Below are 19,040 nucleotides of genomic sequence, written 5' to 3'. Positions count from 1 at the left end.
TCATTATACAGGACAATATAACCATTGTTTTTGCTGAATTTCACTAAAATGCTGGCTTTTTTGTGTGTGCCTTTTAATTCACAATGTTGTAAAATACAGATGAAACAGTAAACCTGAATCAGTTTATTAATTCTACTGTAGAATTATGTATGAATAATCGTAATAGTTTACATTTTGCTGAATCAGTAGTCCTTATAGCAAATATTTTCTAAATATATAAATATATTAATGTTGTTTAATATTGAGATAGCTGCAATGAGCACTGTGTAGCTTTGGAAAAGTTACTTCTAGTAACTTTCATCATCAATACTGCGAAGCACTTCAGGTGTCCTACGTTCATTTTCCCTGCCCAGCTCCCAATTCCTGCGCTCACATTAGGATGCTCTTCTTTCAGTTCTTTAAACAGTGTAAGGCTGTGCCTGCCCTGCGTTGGCCTAGGCACATAGGGTAGCTACCTTTATCTAGAAGAATGTCTCCCCGACTCCTTCCGGGCTAGCCACTACTCTCCTATCAGGTACTGGCTTGAATGCCATTTACTCAGAGTCCTACCCTGACACTCGCCATTACAGTCTCTCACAACACCCTCTGCTGTTCTTTCACAGCACTTATCACATTTATAATTTTGGGTAGGCGTTTGTGCAATTAGATGTCTTCCATTTCTATTACCGTGTTTCCCCGAAAATAAGACCTACCCATAAAATAAGCCCTAGCAGGATTTCTAAGCATTTGCGCAACAGAAGCCCCATCCCCAAAATAAGACCTCATGATGGGCGTGGCTACGCAGCCCATCTGCACAACCCATGCATTTTGTCACCCAGTGGTAAAGAACACGAGCAGCCCTTCTCATCTGCCCCATGGTGACAGCTACTATCCCAGGGGTGACTGGAAAGGTGTGGACAGCCCCACCAACAAGGTCGGCTCCCCCTGTCAGGTCCTGGCCAACGGTTCTAAAGGAAATAGAATTGCAAGAAATTCAAGATGGAATTTGGGGCTTGGAGAGTGATGATGATGTTCCAGAAGAAGATGACTTAACTATATTTGAAGAAATGTAGATTGTTGTACCATACTTAAAAAAATAACACATCCCCTGAAAATAAGCCCTAGGGTGTCTTCTTGAGGAAAGATAAATATAAGATCCTGTCCTATTTTCGGGGAAACACGGTAATATTTAAAGTTGGAGTAGGGATCATAGTTTACCTGCTAAAACTTGGCTTTAAAGGATGGCTAATTAGGTTCATAATCCCAGCTCAGCCAGCTGCTAGCTGTGTGTCCCTAGTTTCCCCATACGTAAAGTGTGGGGACAGTTCAATGAGTACATATACATATCATATTTATATATAATACATAAATACGTATATTTTATAGCTTTGGAAATGTTACCTTTAGTAACTTCTATCAACAATACCACATAGTAGCCTTCAAAAAGCATTCATTAACTGAATTCCCGCATAAAAATCTTTTCCTTGTCCCCATAGAAAACTGGATACCAAATGAAGGACCTCTTCTACTCCACTAGGACATGGATCTTAATTTTCTAAAATAAGAATAAGAACAAGGGTGAGAAACAAGAGGGACCGGGAGACACATAGTCAGATCTTTGGAATCACTTTCCATTCTCCCTCACCAGTCTCGTCTCCTAAACTTCAGGGTTTAGAATAAATCTGGCATGTAGTCAGGTTCTGATCCGTGATGGCTATTTAATCCACTTACGCATCAAATTTTGTTCCATGCCCACTGTATTCTAGGCATTATAACTGTCAGAGATATAGATGGGAATAAAACAAACAAAACCTCCTACCTGGCCGGGCGCGGTGGCTCACGCCTGTAATCCTAGCTCTCTGGGAGGCCGAGGCGGGCGGATTGCTAGAGGTCAGGAGTTCAAAACCAGCCTGAGCAAGAGCGAGACCCCGTCTCTACTATAAATAGAAAGAAATTAATTGGCCAACTGATATATATATATAAAAAATTAGCCGGGCATGGTGGTGCATGCCTGTAGTCCCAGCTACTTGGGAGGCTGAGGCAGAAGGATCGCTCGAGCCCAGGAGTCTGAGGTTGCTGTGAGCTAGGCTGACGCCATGGCACTCACTCTAGCCTGGACAACAAAGCGAGACTCTGTCTCAAAAAAAAAAAAAACAAAACAAAACAAAAAAAAAAAACCTCCTACCTTCGTTGAACACACACCCTCGGTAACAGCAGGAACTAAATGAGAAACCTTTGGCTTGTTCCCAACTCTTTGTGGATTTCTAAAGTAAATGTGATGGGATATCCTGAAACCCCTCCCTGGAAAATTTCAGACCTATTTACTCTAGTTTCCTAAAGGACTCTGGAACTTCCAAGCTGATCTTGGGCCTGGAAGTACAGTCATAGAGAATCTAAACTAATGAAGCATCTCCCCAGGTATACCTGGTAGTAATGGATGTCACCCAAAATGCATATTCTATGAGAAAATGTGTATGAAGAACAATGGTGAATGAATGCTTTTTTTGATTATTGTCCTTATGGCTTCTCCTGCTTTGTTCCATTTCACTTTACGTTAACTCTGGGACCCTCTCACTAACATACCTATTTAAACACCAGTTCATCCTTTTGGGCAAATTACTAAGCCTTGTCCTGTTTCAGTTTCCACATCTGTAAAATGGGGATAATGCCAGTTTTTGCCTCATAAAAATTATTAAGGATTAAATGAGTCAATACGTGTAAATTGTTTAGTACAGAACTTGGTACATGGTGGGTACTTAAGAAATGTCAGTTTTGTTATTTTTGTTATATGTATCCTGATTAAAATGAGAAAATCTTTATTCCAGAAACTGATTTCTATAGAATACACTCGGGAGATATTAACCTCATCAGGACATTAAACATGCTGAAAAAGCCAATGAGGTTCATTTCGGCTATTTCAAAATTGAAGCCCTGGGTCAACAGACTCAGTCATATTATCCTTTGCAAGAAAGGCAAGTGGGAGAGAATCAGCTACCCAAGCCACAGCAAGTGTTGAGGGCTGTTGTAATGACAGGAAAACCCTGTTCTAACCCTGATGATCGCAATGACATTTTAATAAAATGTATTCGCACATGAAATGTGGCAAATGGTGGCACAGTCTGTCTACATCTAAGGTTAAGTGTTCTAATATTACGAATAAGATCTCATATGCTTTCTCCAAAAGTGGTAAATATAAAAATGGAAAATGTATATAGAATCTTCACATTAACCCATTAACCCATAAACTGATTTCTATATAGAATTGATGAATTTACGAGGAATATTCCACATCTAAAAATAATTTAAAGCAATGATTCACTTGCCTCCTTCCCAAGTAACTCATTTTAAATTCCTTACCACAAAATTCCCATCCTATGAATTTGAACGTACAAATGACCCACCAAATGTAATATAAAAAACAATCTTGCAGAATGCTATGGTTTGAATATTTGTCCACTCCAAAACTTAGGCTGAAATTTAACACACTGACTGCCACACTAGGAAATAAAAAAATGTTTACTCGGGGCCACGGTGTTTTATTACGAAAATAGAATGCAAAGTTTGAAAACAAAATGATCCTTTCTAATTTAATGAAAAGTTTGTTGTTTTTTATTGTTTCCTGTGCGTGAATTATATGCAACTTGAAAAATAGTTCAAGGGGTTCCTAAGATAAAGAGAAGTGTGAGTTACATATGCTTCATGATGCCTGGGGCTCAAAGCTAGTGAGTTAAATACTATTTAACTAGTTTTAACTAGGTAGTTAAAAACGAACTCAAAACTAGTGAGTTACATGCAACTCACATGGAAGTTAACGTGTTAATTGCCATTGTAACAGTTTTAAGGGGTGGGCCTGTAAGAGGTGATTAGGCCACAGGGCTGCACCCACATGGGCAGGACTGGTCTGTTACAAAAGGGAGAGTTTGGCCCCTCCTGCTCTCTCTTGTCTGTCTACCTGCTGCCATGAAATTTATGCAGCAACAAGGCCCACACCAGATGCCAGTCTCTCCATCTTGGACTTCCCAGACTCCAGAACCATAAGCCAATATATTTTTGATTGTTATAAATTAACCAGTATCAGGTATTTTGTTATGGCAACACAGACTAAGGCACAGAAAGAAAAGGTGTCGATAAAGTTTTATGTTTCCATCTTCTTATTTTCTCTACCAAATCAGTATACTTAGGCAGATAGCCAGTGTTGGTGGGGAACAAAGGGTCCAGGGAGTAAGTGAGTTTGAGGACAGAAGTCAGATCAGGACAGTGTAAATTCCACAATGTTAGAAGTGGGGGCTTGTTTATATGTTTTTATAGGGTTTGTAAAGAAGGCGCAGATTGATAGTTTGTACCTGGTTTGACCTGTCATACAGCCTGGCTTTACCTATGTGATTGCGGATTATATAAATCCCCCAGTAACTTGTGCTTGGGCTCCCCTGACACTCAAATACGTCACATGTATCTTCGTAATTCACATCCAAAGATAAAGTACCTCCTCTCTGACTGAGGAAGGACATTCGAGGACTCTGCCTGAAAACATTTGGATCTCTTTATGATTGATTATTGCCTGTGATTTCTTTCTCCTGCTCTACTGTACCCTTTACACTTATTAGAGGCTTACATGAGTATATCCTTTGGATACTTGTAAGTCTTTTCAAATATGCCACCTAATGTAGTCATTGCATGAAATTTGCTGAAACATTTCATTGTAATTTTTCAAAAGCAAACTATAAAGTTTAGCTCTACTGGTCCTCCAGCTCTTTCATACTGGAAATACAGTTTATAGTTATTTGCTTCTTGGCTCTAAATTCTACTGCAAGAAAAATCAGACTCCTTTTGTGCTTCATTGTAATGGCATTTTGTATATGTCATATTCTATATCTGCAGTTGAGGTCACAGAGTTGTACTTTTGTGATATTGTGGGAAATAGTCAGTAAATGAGAAAATACCATGTGAAATAATGTTTAAACCTTTGCACCATATTTTTATTAAGGTTATCTCGTTTGAAGATTAATCTACATTGTTCATAGAGATTTGAGGAACGGAATGAAACTTCTAGATGCCCCGTCAGAAGAGAAGATGTATTTTCGCTGACCAACCATAGGTATTCATGATTTCAGCATGGGCTTATGGAAGCAGTTAGAGGGATTTGGCTTGAAAAGATTTTCTTAGTGTCAACGACTCCTACCCCTCAGTCCAGATAATAGTGGAAAACTTGACTCTGATGTGTAGCCACCTTATTTTCTTTATTACCCAGACAGAGGGGACTCTTCTCTTATCAATGCTTGAGAAATAAGTATTCTTAGGCAAGAACTAAAGAAGTTAATATATTAAATAATAAAATTTGCAAGCACCAGTTAAAATGTAAAATTCAACACAATGATCTAGTATGCAATGAAAACCGTAAGTAAAGTATCAGGAAAACACTTCTTAAAAACAGTTTCTTCTCTTATCTTAGCCTTTTCTCCCTTTCATTGAATTCTTTTTCAAATAATGAGTAAGTCTTTGCTTGGAAGAGATAAACAAGTATAAATAAAACAAACACAATGAAAGTTAGTTTATGTATGTACACCTCTGAATCAGATAGCCTTGCAAGCCAATTGAACTTTCTCCTGTGGTTTCCGTGGGGTCGATATTTTTCATGCTGTGTGTGTACATTTATCTTTCAGTTGAATCTTCCATAATAAAATGAATCCCCCAAAGCATCAAAGCCAATTAGCTTGCAGTTATATTTTTCATTTTTTCCTTATGAATTTCTACTTCAGTGGAAAATATAGTTGCTGATAAAAACAACGAAAAGGAAGAAGAAGATATCCTTACATCAGAACCTGTATTAACAAATATACCAAATTAGCCATCCCACAGTTAGCAGTCAAGAGTATGTTGTATGGCCAGTATACTCAGGTTGGCTCGATTGCCTCGGTGAGAAGATAAGACTCTTTCTTATTATGGGGTGAACTGGATGGATCTTCCATACCATGCTGTTAAAAAATCAGCTTGGTCTTCCTGTGCCTAAAATGCAAATATATTAATGAATCATATGCAATTATTATTATTTTTTTTTTGAGACAGAGTCTCACTGTGTTGCCTAGGCTAGAGTGCCGTGGTGTCAGCCTAGCTCACAGCAACCTCAAACTCCTGGGCTCAAGCGATCCTCCTACCTCAGCCTCTCGAGTAGCTGGGATTACAGGCTCGTGTCACCGTGCCTGGCTAATTTTTTTTTCTATTTTTAGTTATTTGGCTAATTTCTTTCTATTTACAGTAGAGACGGGGTCTAGCTCTTGCTCAGGCTGGTCTGGAACTCCTGAGCTCAAGCAGTCCTCCCACCTTGGCCTCCCAGAGTGCTAGGATTACAGGCGTGAGCCACCGCGCCCAGCCCATACGCAATTATTGATTGTCTTTAATATAACAAGGCTTTATTAGAAAAGAAAAATACATTGCCATTAAGTATGAAATTAAATATCCAATTCACTTTACCATGAGCTGGATAGCATTTATTTTCATGATTTAAGAATAAACCAAAAGAATAAACCAAAATAAGTATTACAAACTTCAGTCTGGGGGAGTCGGAGTTATGCGTTGTATGGTTTTATGAGGTATGATTTATAAATAAATATACATTATGAGAAATGAACCAAATATTTATTGCTTATGACTCTCATTAACAACAGATTTGTGAATGGGTTTGACTGTGCCTGAGTCTAAGTGTGGCAGTTCTCCCTGACGGGCCATGTTAAATACTGTCAACTGGTTTGTTCCATTGTTCCACCTAGATTCCAACCTATCTCTAATTGAGATTTGGGAAAATCATAAGCAACGTTTATCCATTGCAGCTAAGGTTCTAGATGCAATTTAGGTTCCTCAGATTAAATACACTTGAGTGAGATTTGGAAAGTGAAAGTGAAGCCAAAACCATTTTCTTGTCCTTTTTCATGTTTTCCTAACAAGAGCATGGAAATTTGAAGATTTTACTACTTCATTCATTAAATGTCATTTTCCTTGCTTCTTTTGTTTTTATGGAGTTGTATCAGAGGCAGTAGTGGCACCAGCCTCTTGATACTGGGCCCCTGGTCCTGTATCTTAAGAACTGTCAAGCCCAGTGATTGCTTCGGGGGAATAGGTACCCTGTGACCCTTGATCGAGGAAGTCATTTCTGGTAGCTCCACTAGAATCTGTCCTCCCAGTATTCCCTAATGTGAGCCCATAATTCTCTGTCTTTAATCTCTTCCTCTTTAAAATATTAGTGGTAGACCCTGTTTTTTACATCTAGTTTTGACTGATACAGTAGGACTAAAACTAGTTGCAGGTAAAAGTCTCCAAAGATGGGAATTTGCAAGTGATTGTGAGACCTATTTTGCGAAACAAGGATGATCCTGATGCCACTTAAAACTGGAAAACCATAACCCATGACATGGAGTTACTCATATTATCACCTTCGGTCCCTTGAACTGAAGCGCCTGTTGAAGGGAAGATTTGGACCAAATGACCCTGGGGATAAACCACCATGGAGAAAATAAGGAAAACAGAGCTCTGGCTGCTTCTTATTTGTACTAAAGCGATTGAAGAAAAGAAAAATAAAAGACAAACACTAGGTTTTAAATTCTTAGCTCAAGACATAGTTAGAAGATTGGGGAACATCTATCACGATCTCTTGCAGTCACAAAACTGACATAGCCAGAAATCAGACAGAGTTGGCACCTATAATTTGCTGAATCACAACATAAATTGAAGGCAAAACCTTTCCCCGCATCTTATGTCACAGCTGGAGGGAGCATTTATCAAGAGAAAGTAGAATCCTGACTGTGGATATTTTGGTGGATTCACATAAATCTGACCATTCTGCATCCTGGAAGACCAGTGAATGTCTCTTCACCAGCAGAAACAGTTCTTTCTCCCCTCTCAGATGAAACGAGCCCTGATCTGTTTGCAGACACTTTAATATCTTCACTTTCCAAAGAGATGACAATGCCCTTCCTGAACTCTGCCTTGACTGCACCTGATACACTAGACCTATGACAAGAGTTAGATCTCAGCTTATCCTGGGGAAACAAACAGTCTAACAGCGCAAGAGTTATGTTTCATATCCAATAGATCCATGATTTGGCAATACATATATTAGCAGGAAGCTGAAGAATATGTGTGAGAATGAGTTCTAATAGGGCTAGACAAGGGAAAAAGAAATACAAGGATAGATCAAACCCAGTGTACCAATAGAGGTATACTTACCAGAGACTATAGACTCCATGTGCCCACTCAAACTTCTCCTTATGGTATTAAACATTGGCTTGGTTAGTTGACGGGAATCTGAACTTGGTGGCAGCAGAGACACAAAGACAATCAGAATAATTTTCCCAATAGGGATCTTTGGTAGTTGCTAATTCACCATGGTTCCTTTTGGACTAAAAGAGTCAGACTACTAGGATCCTACTTGGTCAGAATAAACAAAGACTCTAGTGTTGTAAGCAGGAGCCTGATCCTGATGCCTTAAAGGAGTAGAGCCACTTACGATGAAAAAGGAAATTCCCAGACCTTTGGGGATGACTGAGTGTGGACTAATACATGGGGTTTTAAGGATCTCAATATATTGCACCTCTGTTTTCCTTGCCCAAGTTAGAACCATCTGAGATTTAGACAAGGGAGATTAAAACACATCTTTAATACCAATTAATATAATTGGAGAATTTCTGTCAGATATGGTCAAGTAGGTTCAGTAACACATCACCCCAGGTCCCTAGCCACGGAAAGACTTGGAGCACAGCATAATCTCCCGTCTAACACATGTGTTCCTATAGTAGAGTGGCCCAATCGGAGGCTATTACATCAGTTGTCTAAAAGTTTGTGACTAAATTTCAGTGGACTATTTGATGTCCTGCTTGGCCACTTGACCCTTTACCTATGAGTCACTGAGTGCATAAATTGTCAAGACATGGCATGTTAGCCACTTAAATGGTTCGCTGAATTAAAAAACAAGACACAGAATTGATAGTAAAGCAACAAATAAGCACTATTTACCTATGGAAGGTTTCAAATTCTGTTTCATTTTCAGGCTAGGGAATGCATGAGGAGCTATGAATCATGTCAAAGATATAAAGGGATTACTGATCACGCATAAATTTTTTTCCAACTTAACAGCTGTGCAGAAAAATTTTCATAATAATGATTGCATTTAATTATATAAAGAGTGGTAAAGTCTCTTTCATTTTATCTCCATAATGAAGGCTTGATTCTGAAGATAATCCTGGGCCTTTCTCGGTCAAGGCCAGCATGTGGGTAACAGTGAATTCAACTCCCAGTCTTAACTATCCTTAGAGGATAAAACAAGAAGAATTTTTCACATACATTATGAAGATGAAAAATATTACCTTAGGGCATAGTTTCTTTAATGTATTCTAAAAATATATAAAGAGAGATTGATAGATGTGCAAAAAGAAAAAAAAAATAGCCCCTGAGTTACTTCTAGAGTTAACTGTAACACTATGCAACAAAAATTAAACAACATGAGAGCTTTTTTAAAAAAACAAAATAGTTCATTAAATTTTCTAGCACCCTAGTTTATTTATGTGTGAGGTTTAGTCATGGCCTCTGATGACTTAGAAGATCACTAGTTCATGAAAATAATTAGGGAGCCCCGCTCTGCTTCGTAAACTAGAATCTTGAGGTTAATTAAACTGGAATGAATGCTGCCCATGTGTGGGCCACAATAAAGCCTGACAGGTACACAGAATCCTGTCATCTGCTCAGAATGCAGCCAAAGAGATAGCACGGTAAATTAACCAGGGAACTTCATATGTTTAGACTTTTTATTATAATCTTCAATTGACATTGACATCTGACAAATTATACCAATAGACTTGTAGTTATATATTACACTGATTGTATTCACACTGTTGAGACATTTCCAAAATATTTCTATGTATTCACAATATGTGGTAAGTATTTTTTCCTATACTTTTTTAAAAAACAAATTGACACACAAAAAATTGAAACAGGCTCATTGATTTCGGCGAAGATGTCAGATGTCAACTAGTCTAATTGGCCACATCTGACAAAAAATTCTATTTCAAAAATGACTTATTTCCAAAAGTCATTCAAAAACATGGTGGAAATACCCAAAAAATAGTTCAAACGTCCTACTTCTGAGAGAGAACTAGAGTTCAGGAGACTTGGGTTTAGAGCCAGAATCTGCCTTCTTTTTTTTTTTTTTTGAGACAAGAATCTTGTTCTGTCCCCAGGGGTAGAGTACTATGGTGGTATCAGCCTAGATCACAGCTACCTCATCCTAGGCTCAAGTGATCCTCCTGCCACAGTCTCCCAAGTAGCTGGGACTACAGGTATGCACTACCATGCCTGGCTAATTTTTTTGTATTTTCAGTAGAGACCAGATCTCACTGTTGCTCAGGCTGGTCTCAAACACCTGAGCTCAAGGGATCCTTCCGCCTCAGCCTCCCCAGAGTGCTAGGATTACAGACTTGAACCACCTCACCTGACCAGAATCTGCCTCTTCAAAAGAGAGTGACCTGAGCAAATGTCCTAAACCTTCTGAGCCCCTGTTTTTAAAATATGAAATGGATACAAAAAGCAATACCTTGTTGACATTATGAAGCTTCTATGAGGATAATAAATATGAATATATTTTATACTGTAAAGCACTATGAACATGTCAGAATTTTATTAAATAAAAGGTATCCCTTTTCCCTCTTTAGATAAAAGTTTTCTATTAATAGGAAACCAACTTGGTGGGAGGCAAGGAGCTGTCTTTTCACAGACATAGGAAGTTATAGCCCTCTGCCAGGTAGTTAAAATGTACAGAAATAGAACAAGACATGAAATTCCATAGGTAAACTAACCAACAGTAGAAGGCAAAACAAGTCACAGGTGGATGACTGTATGGAATGTCCATCTAAAGTGCTACTTGTACCCTATATAGAAAGGTAAGACATGCACACAACTGAAAAAACATAATCTCAATCATAAAGTTATTTGAAAGCTTTCAGGAAATATCCAATCAGACTAAATTAATGTTAGTTGTTAGCAGGATTTCAACAGTTAACATAGCTAACCTAGAGCCAACAGAAGTCTAAAGAGCATTATTCTGCACTTGGGAGCCCTGGAAAGTTTCCAAGATAGCAGTGAAAATGCAATTTATCATGCAAGGATGTCAAAGTACAGAAATAAGGTAAAATAATATCACAATAATATTGTATTTCTATCCATTCAGAAATAAGCATTGGGGGAGGAGTGTGGAGGTTCAAGAGCAAACTTTAGAGCATGGATTTGTAACGTCATTACTGACAGGTAAAACGCATTATTTCCCTTACTTCCTAGTCTAATATATTCTGAACGGTATCTAATTAAGCGAAGTGCATGCAGTCTACATTCCTACTGTGAAAATAAATACGTTTTAAAAGCCTGATGTACTCCCCAAAACACTTTAAACCTTGAAAGAGATGTGACTGCCATCTGAGTCACACAGAATACAGTTGCAACTCCTGCTTCTTCGATTATAGATTAACTCTCTTCCTCTTTGTTCTTGTTCTGTACACGACCAGAAGAGACAAGAGACCAGACGTCTTCCCCTTCTAATCACTGACCTTTGTTATAGGTGAACTGTCTCCTTTGTTGTCCTGTACCCAACAAAGACCAGATGGCAAAAAAGACCCCATGACTATCATATCTTCAGTGTCAAATGTTAATATACATTTCCCAAAAGAAAAAGTCCACCTTGACCAATCAGATTATTGTAACCATGTGTTAAGCTTTATATATTATAGAAAGACGTTGAAATTCTGTTAGGCTTCCCTCAACCTCATCTATATAAATGGCCCCAAACTTCTACACTTCAGAATGCTGACTTGTATTCTTTGGAATCTGTGCTTCCAGTGCAGCTAGCTCTGTGCTCGAATAAATAATCATATATTCTGAATCTTGTTACTTAAGGTTGACAACACAAGAACATATACACAAACACATAAAAACATTCACATGCACTTACTTCTTAATCAGATCAGAAAATTAAATAGATTTTTCATAGTTGAATTCACTCTGCTTTCCAATATCTTAATAAATTTATAAGTAACTTTGTATATTTTATATACAAATATAATTTGTATATAAAAATTATGTAATATCGGGTTACATTATATAATATGGGGTTACATATTATGTAATATCGGGTTACATTAATCCCTATATAAGTAATAATACAACTTCATTCATTACTCCAAGTCATTTGAGACATCTCCTCATTTCAGACAAAATTTCTGATAATTTGATTGAGCTCCTTGTTAGAATCAATCTAAAACCAGAATGAATCAGTTAGGATATTTCAGCAGCAAGTATCAGAATACAGAATTAACAATGGCCTGGACCATAAAGACCTGACGTTTTATTTATCATATTACAAGAAAGCTGGAGGTAGGTGGTTCCAGGGCCAGTCCCAGCACAACAGTGATAGAATGGTAGGTCAGCATCACTAGGAACCTTTTTGGCTTCTCTTCATGGTCAAAAGATGACTTCCAGAGATGCAAAACACATCCTCACATAACTAAGTCCCAAGCAGGAAAGAATGGACATGTATATTCCTTTCTATATGCTTGCCTTTAAAAGAGGAGTAAAATCCTTCTCAGAAATCTTCCTGGTCATTATGTTTCATCTTCCAGGACTGAGCTACATGTCTACTCCAGACAAATAAATAGTAAAGACCAGTGGAATTGTCCAAACTGGCTTTGACCTACCATGTTTTATCCCTAGCAGTAGTTATAAACCAGACACAATGGGGATTCTGTTAACAAGAAAGATGGAGAAGGATTTTGAACAGACAATTAACAGAGTCTATGTCCCCTATGACCTCACTCCACAAATGGGTGTAAAGTATGTAAAAACAGGAGTTTATTTAAGAATAAAAATGGGTCTGAAAACATTTTTTTCTGTAAAGGGTCAGATAGTAAATATTTTAGGCTTCATAGGCCATATAGTCTCTGTCATATATTCTTCTTTGTTATTTTTATGACCCTTCAAAAAATGCACAAAACATTCTTAGCTTGCAGAGCATACAAAAACAGGCCATGTGTGTCAGTACCTAGACAGACACGTCATATGATGTCGTTGTCTTTCATTCAGTTAGTTAACAAAAATTCATGGAGTGTTTAATATGGATGGTCAGTTGTCAGGCTAAGAACTGGGGTTACAGACATGAATGACACAGAGTGTACTCCCTGGGAAGGCTCATACTCTAGCAGGATGCTCCTTCTGAAAAATAAGCCCAGATTTAAGCCTAACCTTCATTTTCATGCAGTGAATATCCTAAAAAGTTTTTTTTTCAAGTTTAGTATATAAATTTTACAGATATAGCTAAAATAGTACAAAGTTACTTATAAATTTATTAAGATAGGGAAGTCGCACAGTTTCTAAGAAATTACACATATTTGAAGCATATATGTCCCATCTACAATGAATATATGAAAGATACGAAGTAGACAGAACAGTATATAAATGTTCTAATATAGTGATGTAACTTCTGATCCTGGTGCTAAATTTTTATTTTCTCTACATATAGATATTGATAGAGATAGATAGGTAGATATATAAATATAGACATAGAGATAGAGACAGAGATAGAGACAGAAATACAGAGATATCTCCTAAAGCCTAATAGACAAGTCTAGAAAGCACAGATTCAGTAATTTTAAAAACAGTACTTGTCAAAAGAAAAGAAATTTATATACTAAACATAATAGAACCCAGAATTATCTGCTATAAGTAAATTTAATCCAAATCATAATGTAAGAAATTAACGTTTTATTTCAGCACTTTTAAAGGGATTTCTTAAAATCCGTGTGGAAAATAGACATTCTCTAGGAAAAAAACAAAACATTTAATCTGAATCCATCTGACTGGGTCAGTGTTTGAGCCTGATTTTAAAAGTCCAATTGTTACCAGTATTACCTAGAGTACCTGCTTGTACTTGGAGACATCCTCCATCCACGGCCTCGAGGCCATCAGAGGATCATTCAGTTGCTTGTTCTTTTCTTTTTCATGTTGACTGAAGAGGGACACTAAGCAAAACAACACAACAAAAAATAATCACCAAGGCATTTCTGTAAGAGAATAAAACCGTGCTTCAGAAAACTGAAATTGCATTTGGGAACTGTGTGTTTCTGTCTTTAAATGTAGTCAACAAAACTGTTGCCCTCTTAGAAACGGCCTGTTTGTGATAAGTGAGCTTGTTTTCTACAGACGACGTCCCCAGAGGAAGTTTCCATCACCAGCATTTTCTTTCCTTGGACTTTAGAAATCAGAGCCTGCAGATAACATACTTGCCTAAGCAGCACAAAAATGTCCCTAACTTCATGAAACTTCTGAGCAGCTCTGGGAAACAGTGTTCCACAAAACTCTCTCGGGAGTGCCCCGGAATGTTTATGGGAACCCTAATCCTTTACAGATGCACATTAAAATTTGTGGCAGGTTTCTCAATCAGCTTTTCTGGTGCTTTTGTGCTGAGGAAGTTTAAGGCTGTTTTATGGTTCTAAATATCATAAAAGTGCTAGAGATAAAGTATGAAGTATTCATAACAAAATCTTCTGACGGAAATGTGACTTGGTAGGTCAGCTCGAAAACCGTGTACAGATTTAATAGAAGCAACAGCCTGGAGTAATTGGAAAGATGATGGCTCTCAAGTCAAAGATCTGGTTTAAATCTTAGTGCAATTGCTCATCATCTCTGTGACCTTGTGAAACATTTCTTAATTAATCCGTTTGGTTCTCTCTTTCCTTGTCTGTCTAATGGGAATAAGTTCATGAGCATCAGGCATGATGATGCTTTCATTCGTTTTCTGAGTCAGTGAATATTTGCTGAGTCAGGCAATATATGCAGGCTCTGAACAAGATGCTGGGGACATGATAGAAGAAGAAAGGAGCCAGACGTAGTCCTGCCTTGTGAGAGTAGATGTGCCTGAGAAGTTGTAAAGCGGTCTACACATACTGGTTACTATGGTAAGAAGATGTCATGAGTTTGAGGTGCATAGCAATAATAATCCCATTTCTGGTAATAAAATGTATTCCCAGAATAATAATAAAAATCATTATTTTCTTAAGTAGATAGCAAGGGATTTCAGGTCTACTAGGGACAAAAGTGGGTGCTTTGGTTTGGTGCAATTGCCCCACCTGAGAAGAAGGACAAGAGTGAGCCCCAGGCCCCCATCTTGGTCCTGCCCCACCTTAATTCTGTCCCGAGCAACTACCATACCTGGGGGAGGAGGGAGCACCCTACAAGTCTACCAATCAGAACTCAGTGCAGCCTGCCAACTGCAAAAGAATGCAGAGGACTCTCTAGCCCATGGGCCAAGCAGCGTAGGTACCACAGAGTCCAGAAAGTGACCTAGATCCACCCGCATGTGTAATAAGACTCAGGTCACGTAACTCCCATCTGTACAATCTAAGTGGCTCCATGGTGATGTCTGAGCCACTAGGGAGGTCCCAATCCGGCCACTATAAAACAAGATTCAGACTATAACCAGCAAAAGGCCCTTCCTTTTGCTCTTTTCTGCTACCACAGGGGATCTGGTCATCATCTGTGGCATATGTATCTTGCTCTGTAAACCTATGTCTTTCTCTTGCTCTATAATCCTACCTTGCTCCCCCTCAATAAATTTCACCTCATGTTGCCTTACTTTGCGTGTGTGGTCTTTCATCAGCCATGAGCACACCAAGAACTGAGAACACAGAACAAGACTAAACCTAACACTTTGATTAAAAGAAAAATGCACATACATGCCACTTTAGAGTTTGTTTATGAGGTCCCTTGTAGAAAGCAAAATTCCAGGAGATGATAGAGAAATTGACTTGGTTCTTCCTGCCAGACTCTAATAAGTTCTTTTCAGTGTTGATTACTGAGTACCTCACTGCAAAACCACAGTAGACATTGGTCTTATTGGTGATGAAATTTGTATATGACTTAAAAAGCTGCAGTTCAATCATGCACCAAATTAGATTGCTGATGAGGTATAGCAAAACATACTCAAAGAAACAGTATAGCAAAACTTAATAATCACATACCAAATATTTTGTAAGTATTCCTACCAAAAAATAAAGGGTCATTGTCTATGTACTAAAGAAAGGTAGAGTTGAGATATTTTTAGTCCTAATTTAAATGTTATAAAATTATTATTCAAAAAATATAGATATATAATACAGAATCCATTATCAAAACTAAATTTTGAATTTTAAAAACTATAATAGAATATCAGAATCAAATTTGACCTTAAAGATGACATTTTAGAAAAGGAAAATAAAAGAACAGAGAAGTAAAATTTTTCTATAAATTCATATAGCTTTTTAATAGCAAACTAGGGGTCTGAACATTAACACATGTTAATTCAAGTGTTCCTTCTATACAGGATTTCTTTTAGGTTATAAATAAATAATATAACATTAAAAAGAGTATGAAACAGTGAGCACAATGAAATAAACTACTGAAGAGCTTTGTCATTGGTAAGGAATTAGTAAGGAATAAAATACTATTTTGTTTCTATAACAATCATCATTCATTAGTCAATTCAATAGTTTTATTCTGCATGACTACTCAGTGTTCATCTTGGAATATGCCATAACAAATATGACACACTCCTGACTTTTTAGGACCATCTAATATGTAAAGAGATAGGCACGAAATCACATAATATAAAAAAGATAGTAAGGACTTTAATACCTTTAGAAGCTATTACAAGTTTTGAGGAATAGCAAAATCCATTAATCATGCTATATACTCCACCCATGGATACTAGGAAGAAGGAAGCACTGGGATTACCCAGGCAGCACCTGCCGGGACTGGTGAAGCCGGATCGGTTTGGCATGGATGTCTGTGCAGATGAATGGGGTAACTTCAAGGGTGGCAGCCTTGACTTCCTTGTCTATACAATGGTAGTAACATCTATCTCATAAGGTGGTTGCAAAGAATAAAAAAGAAAGAAATACGATGGAGATATTAATAAAATACTTAGAGTAACTCTAGCACATTCAAATTTCTCAATTAGAATTCTGACAGAAGGCCATGGTGCTCGGCATACTCAGCAAGCTGACCCAAACTCAACTCATTAGCTCCACTATGAGAAGAGCAGCACCCCCCTGCCTGCTAATTCTACCTTGTTAAATATTTTGATCCATTTATATAGCATTATAGTGGGATTTTAATATACTGCTTACTAATTGTTTGTATTATTACATGCACTCTCCTCATTTAATCCTTACAATTCTATGAGGGGAAACTCTAATCCTCTCTTAGAGGGTTTAGAAAGGTTCAGTAGTCTGCCCTATCTTACAGCGGTCAAGAATGGGTATAGCCAGAATTCAAGCAAAAGAGTCCGAATCTGTCTAATTCACAGGTTGGCAAAACAAGGCTCACAGGACAGATCTTGCCCACTGCCTGTTTCTGTATAGTCCACAAGCTGAGGATGTTTTTTTAATTTTTAAGTGGTTGGAAGAACTGCCCTTAACCACCATTATTAAACATGGCTGGAAATTGGCCTTTTTACTTTTTTTTAAAAAAGGCAAGAGTGCTTATATATAAAACTTATATTGCAACAAAGTCATTTCTATGACAATTAACACTGCTTGAAACCTAGTAATATAAAGCTTCTTTATACACATCACGTACTGTTAAAAGTTAAAACAAAAAAAAAAAGATCTCCATTTCCACACAGATTTTAGTAGATATGTTTTTCAATTTCAAACTATTGTTCCAGCTGCATTTTTTAGACCTTAATCAAGCTGAAAAACACAAAAACAAAAACCAAAACAATAAAAAATAAAAACCCTCCATGTTTCAAAATTTGCTTAACTGTGCAACTGAGGAGCTTTCACTTAACTTTCATTTGGAAGTTACTATTATAATATGCAATAGAATGGCAGGCTAAAATCAAATATCAAGAAAAAAATCTGATAGAATTCTATTTGCCTTCCAACCAGTAAATATGCTCAGTTAAAATCATATGCTCATATATTGATATCAGTATTTGATAGTATCTATCTCTGAAAAGATATTTTCAAAGACAAATATATAAAATCTCATTATAGATCAACAACAACAGATGGATTTATAATTGATTTTGCTAATAATGGAAACTAACTTTGAACCCCAGTTTAAGCAAAATGTTATCCCCCAAAAGGGCAATTGGTTCTTATCATTAGTAGACCTGTATTTTTTTTAAAAAATGAACTTAATTATCATGATTATATTTTGAATTTCATCAATAAAAAAAAATTTGTGGACATTTGTTTTCTTTCTTGTTATATAAAAACCCTAATTTTGCCTGATGGCCTACAAAGCCTAAGATATTTACTATCTGACCCTTTACAGAAAAAAGGCTGCCAACCTCTATTTTAATTCCAACAAATGTCCCTTTCACATCATTTCTGCTCCAGAGTCGTCTGCTAGATATCTACCCAGGCAGTGATTCCCAGTGTCACCAAAATCTTTTGTGTAAAAACTAAAGGGTATAAAAAAAACCTGTATTGATTATTTTCCCATTTCCCTCTAAAACCCCTTCTCCTCTTGCTGACTAACCTCTTCCCATCCCCTGCCCCGCTCCACCTCTGCAGATCCCCAAGGCTTTCATGCTACTCATTCATTGTTCATTGTCCTCCTCTTCCCCAGGCAGGGTTTTGGATCCCCAAGGAGCCACACAGTCCGGGCTCCTCCTAACAGATCCACTCACTGAAGGAAGCGCCCAGGCTGCATGGGTGGACCCACTGTTACCGGCCACATTTTTTTCAACCCACGAAACAACTCTCAGTGAGCGAGTGAGCCATAAACAGCTGGCTCCCAGGGTTTGAGGACAGGAGCCCTTGGACAATGTATGAAGCAAAGATTAAGAAAAGGCTCAACGAAACACATTCCAGCGCCTATGGCCACGGCAAGTGATGATGGCGTCCCCAGGAGAATGGAGGGTGCTGTGGTGACTTCTCTCAGAATGACGTCTGACGTGTTCCCCCTCAAGCCAGCTTTGGAGGATCTTTCTCCCTTGCCCTCACCTGGTGTCATGACTGGGAGAACCACCGGAAGAGCTTGTGATTGTG

General features: G+C 37.7%; 1 long non-coding RNA gene across 1 annotated transcript in view; it reads right to left on the bottom strand.

Moving 5' to 3' along the window:
• Nucleotides 1–19,040, bottom strand: part of LOC105874669 (uncharacterized) — a 66,980-nt gene that overhangs the window by 27,157 nt on the left and 20,783 nt on the right. The window contains exon 3 of the long non-coding RNA XR_012923273.1: nt 13,915–14,024. This is a non-coding gene — a long non-coding RNA (uncharacterized LOC105874669). The remainder of the gene's footprint in view (nt 1–13,914; nt 14,025–19,040) is intronic.

The sequence above is a fragment of the Microcebus murinus genome, chromosome 15, assembly GCF_040939455.1.
Source record: "Microcebus murinus isolate Inina chromosome 15, M.murinus_Inina_mat1.0, whole genome shotgun sequence".
In the NCBI taxonomy this organism is placed as follows: domain Eukaryota; kingdom Metazoa; phylum Chordata; class Mammalia; order Primates; family Cheirogaleidae; genus Microcebus; species Microcebus murinus.
Note: the sequence above shows the minus strand (reverse complement) of the source record. Positions and strands in the feature narration are given on the sequence as shown.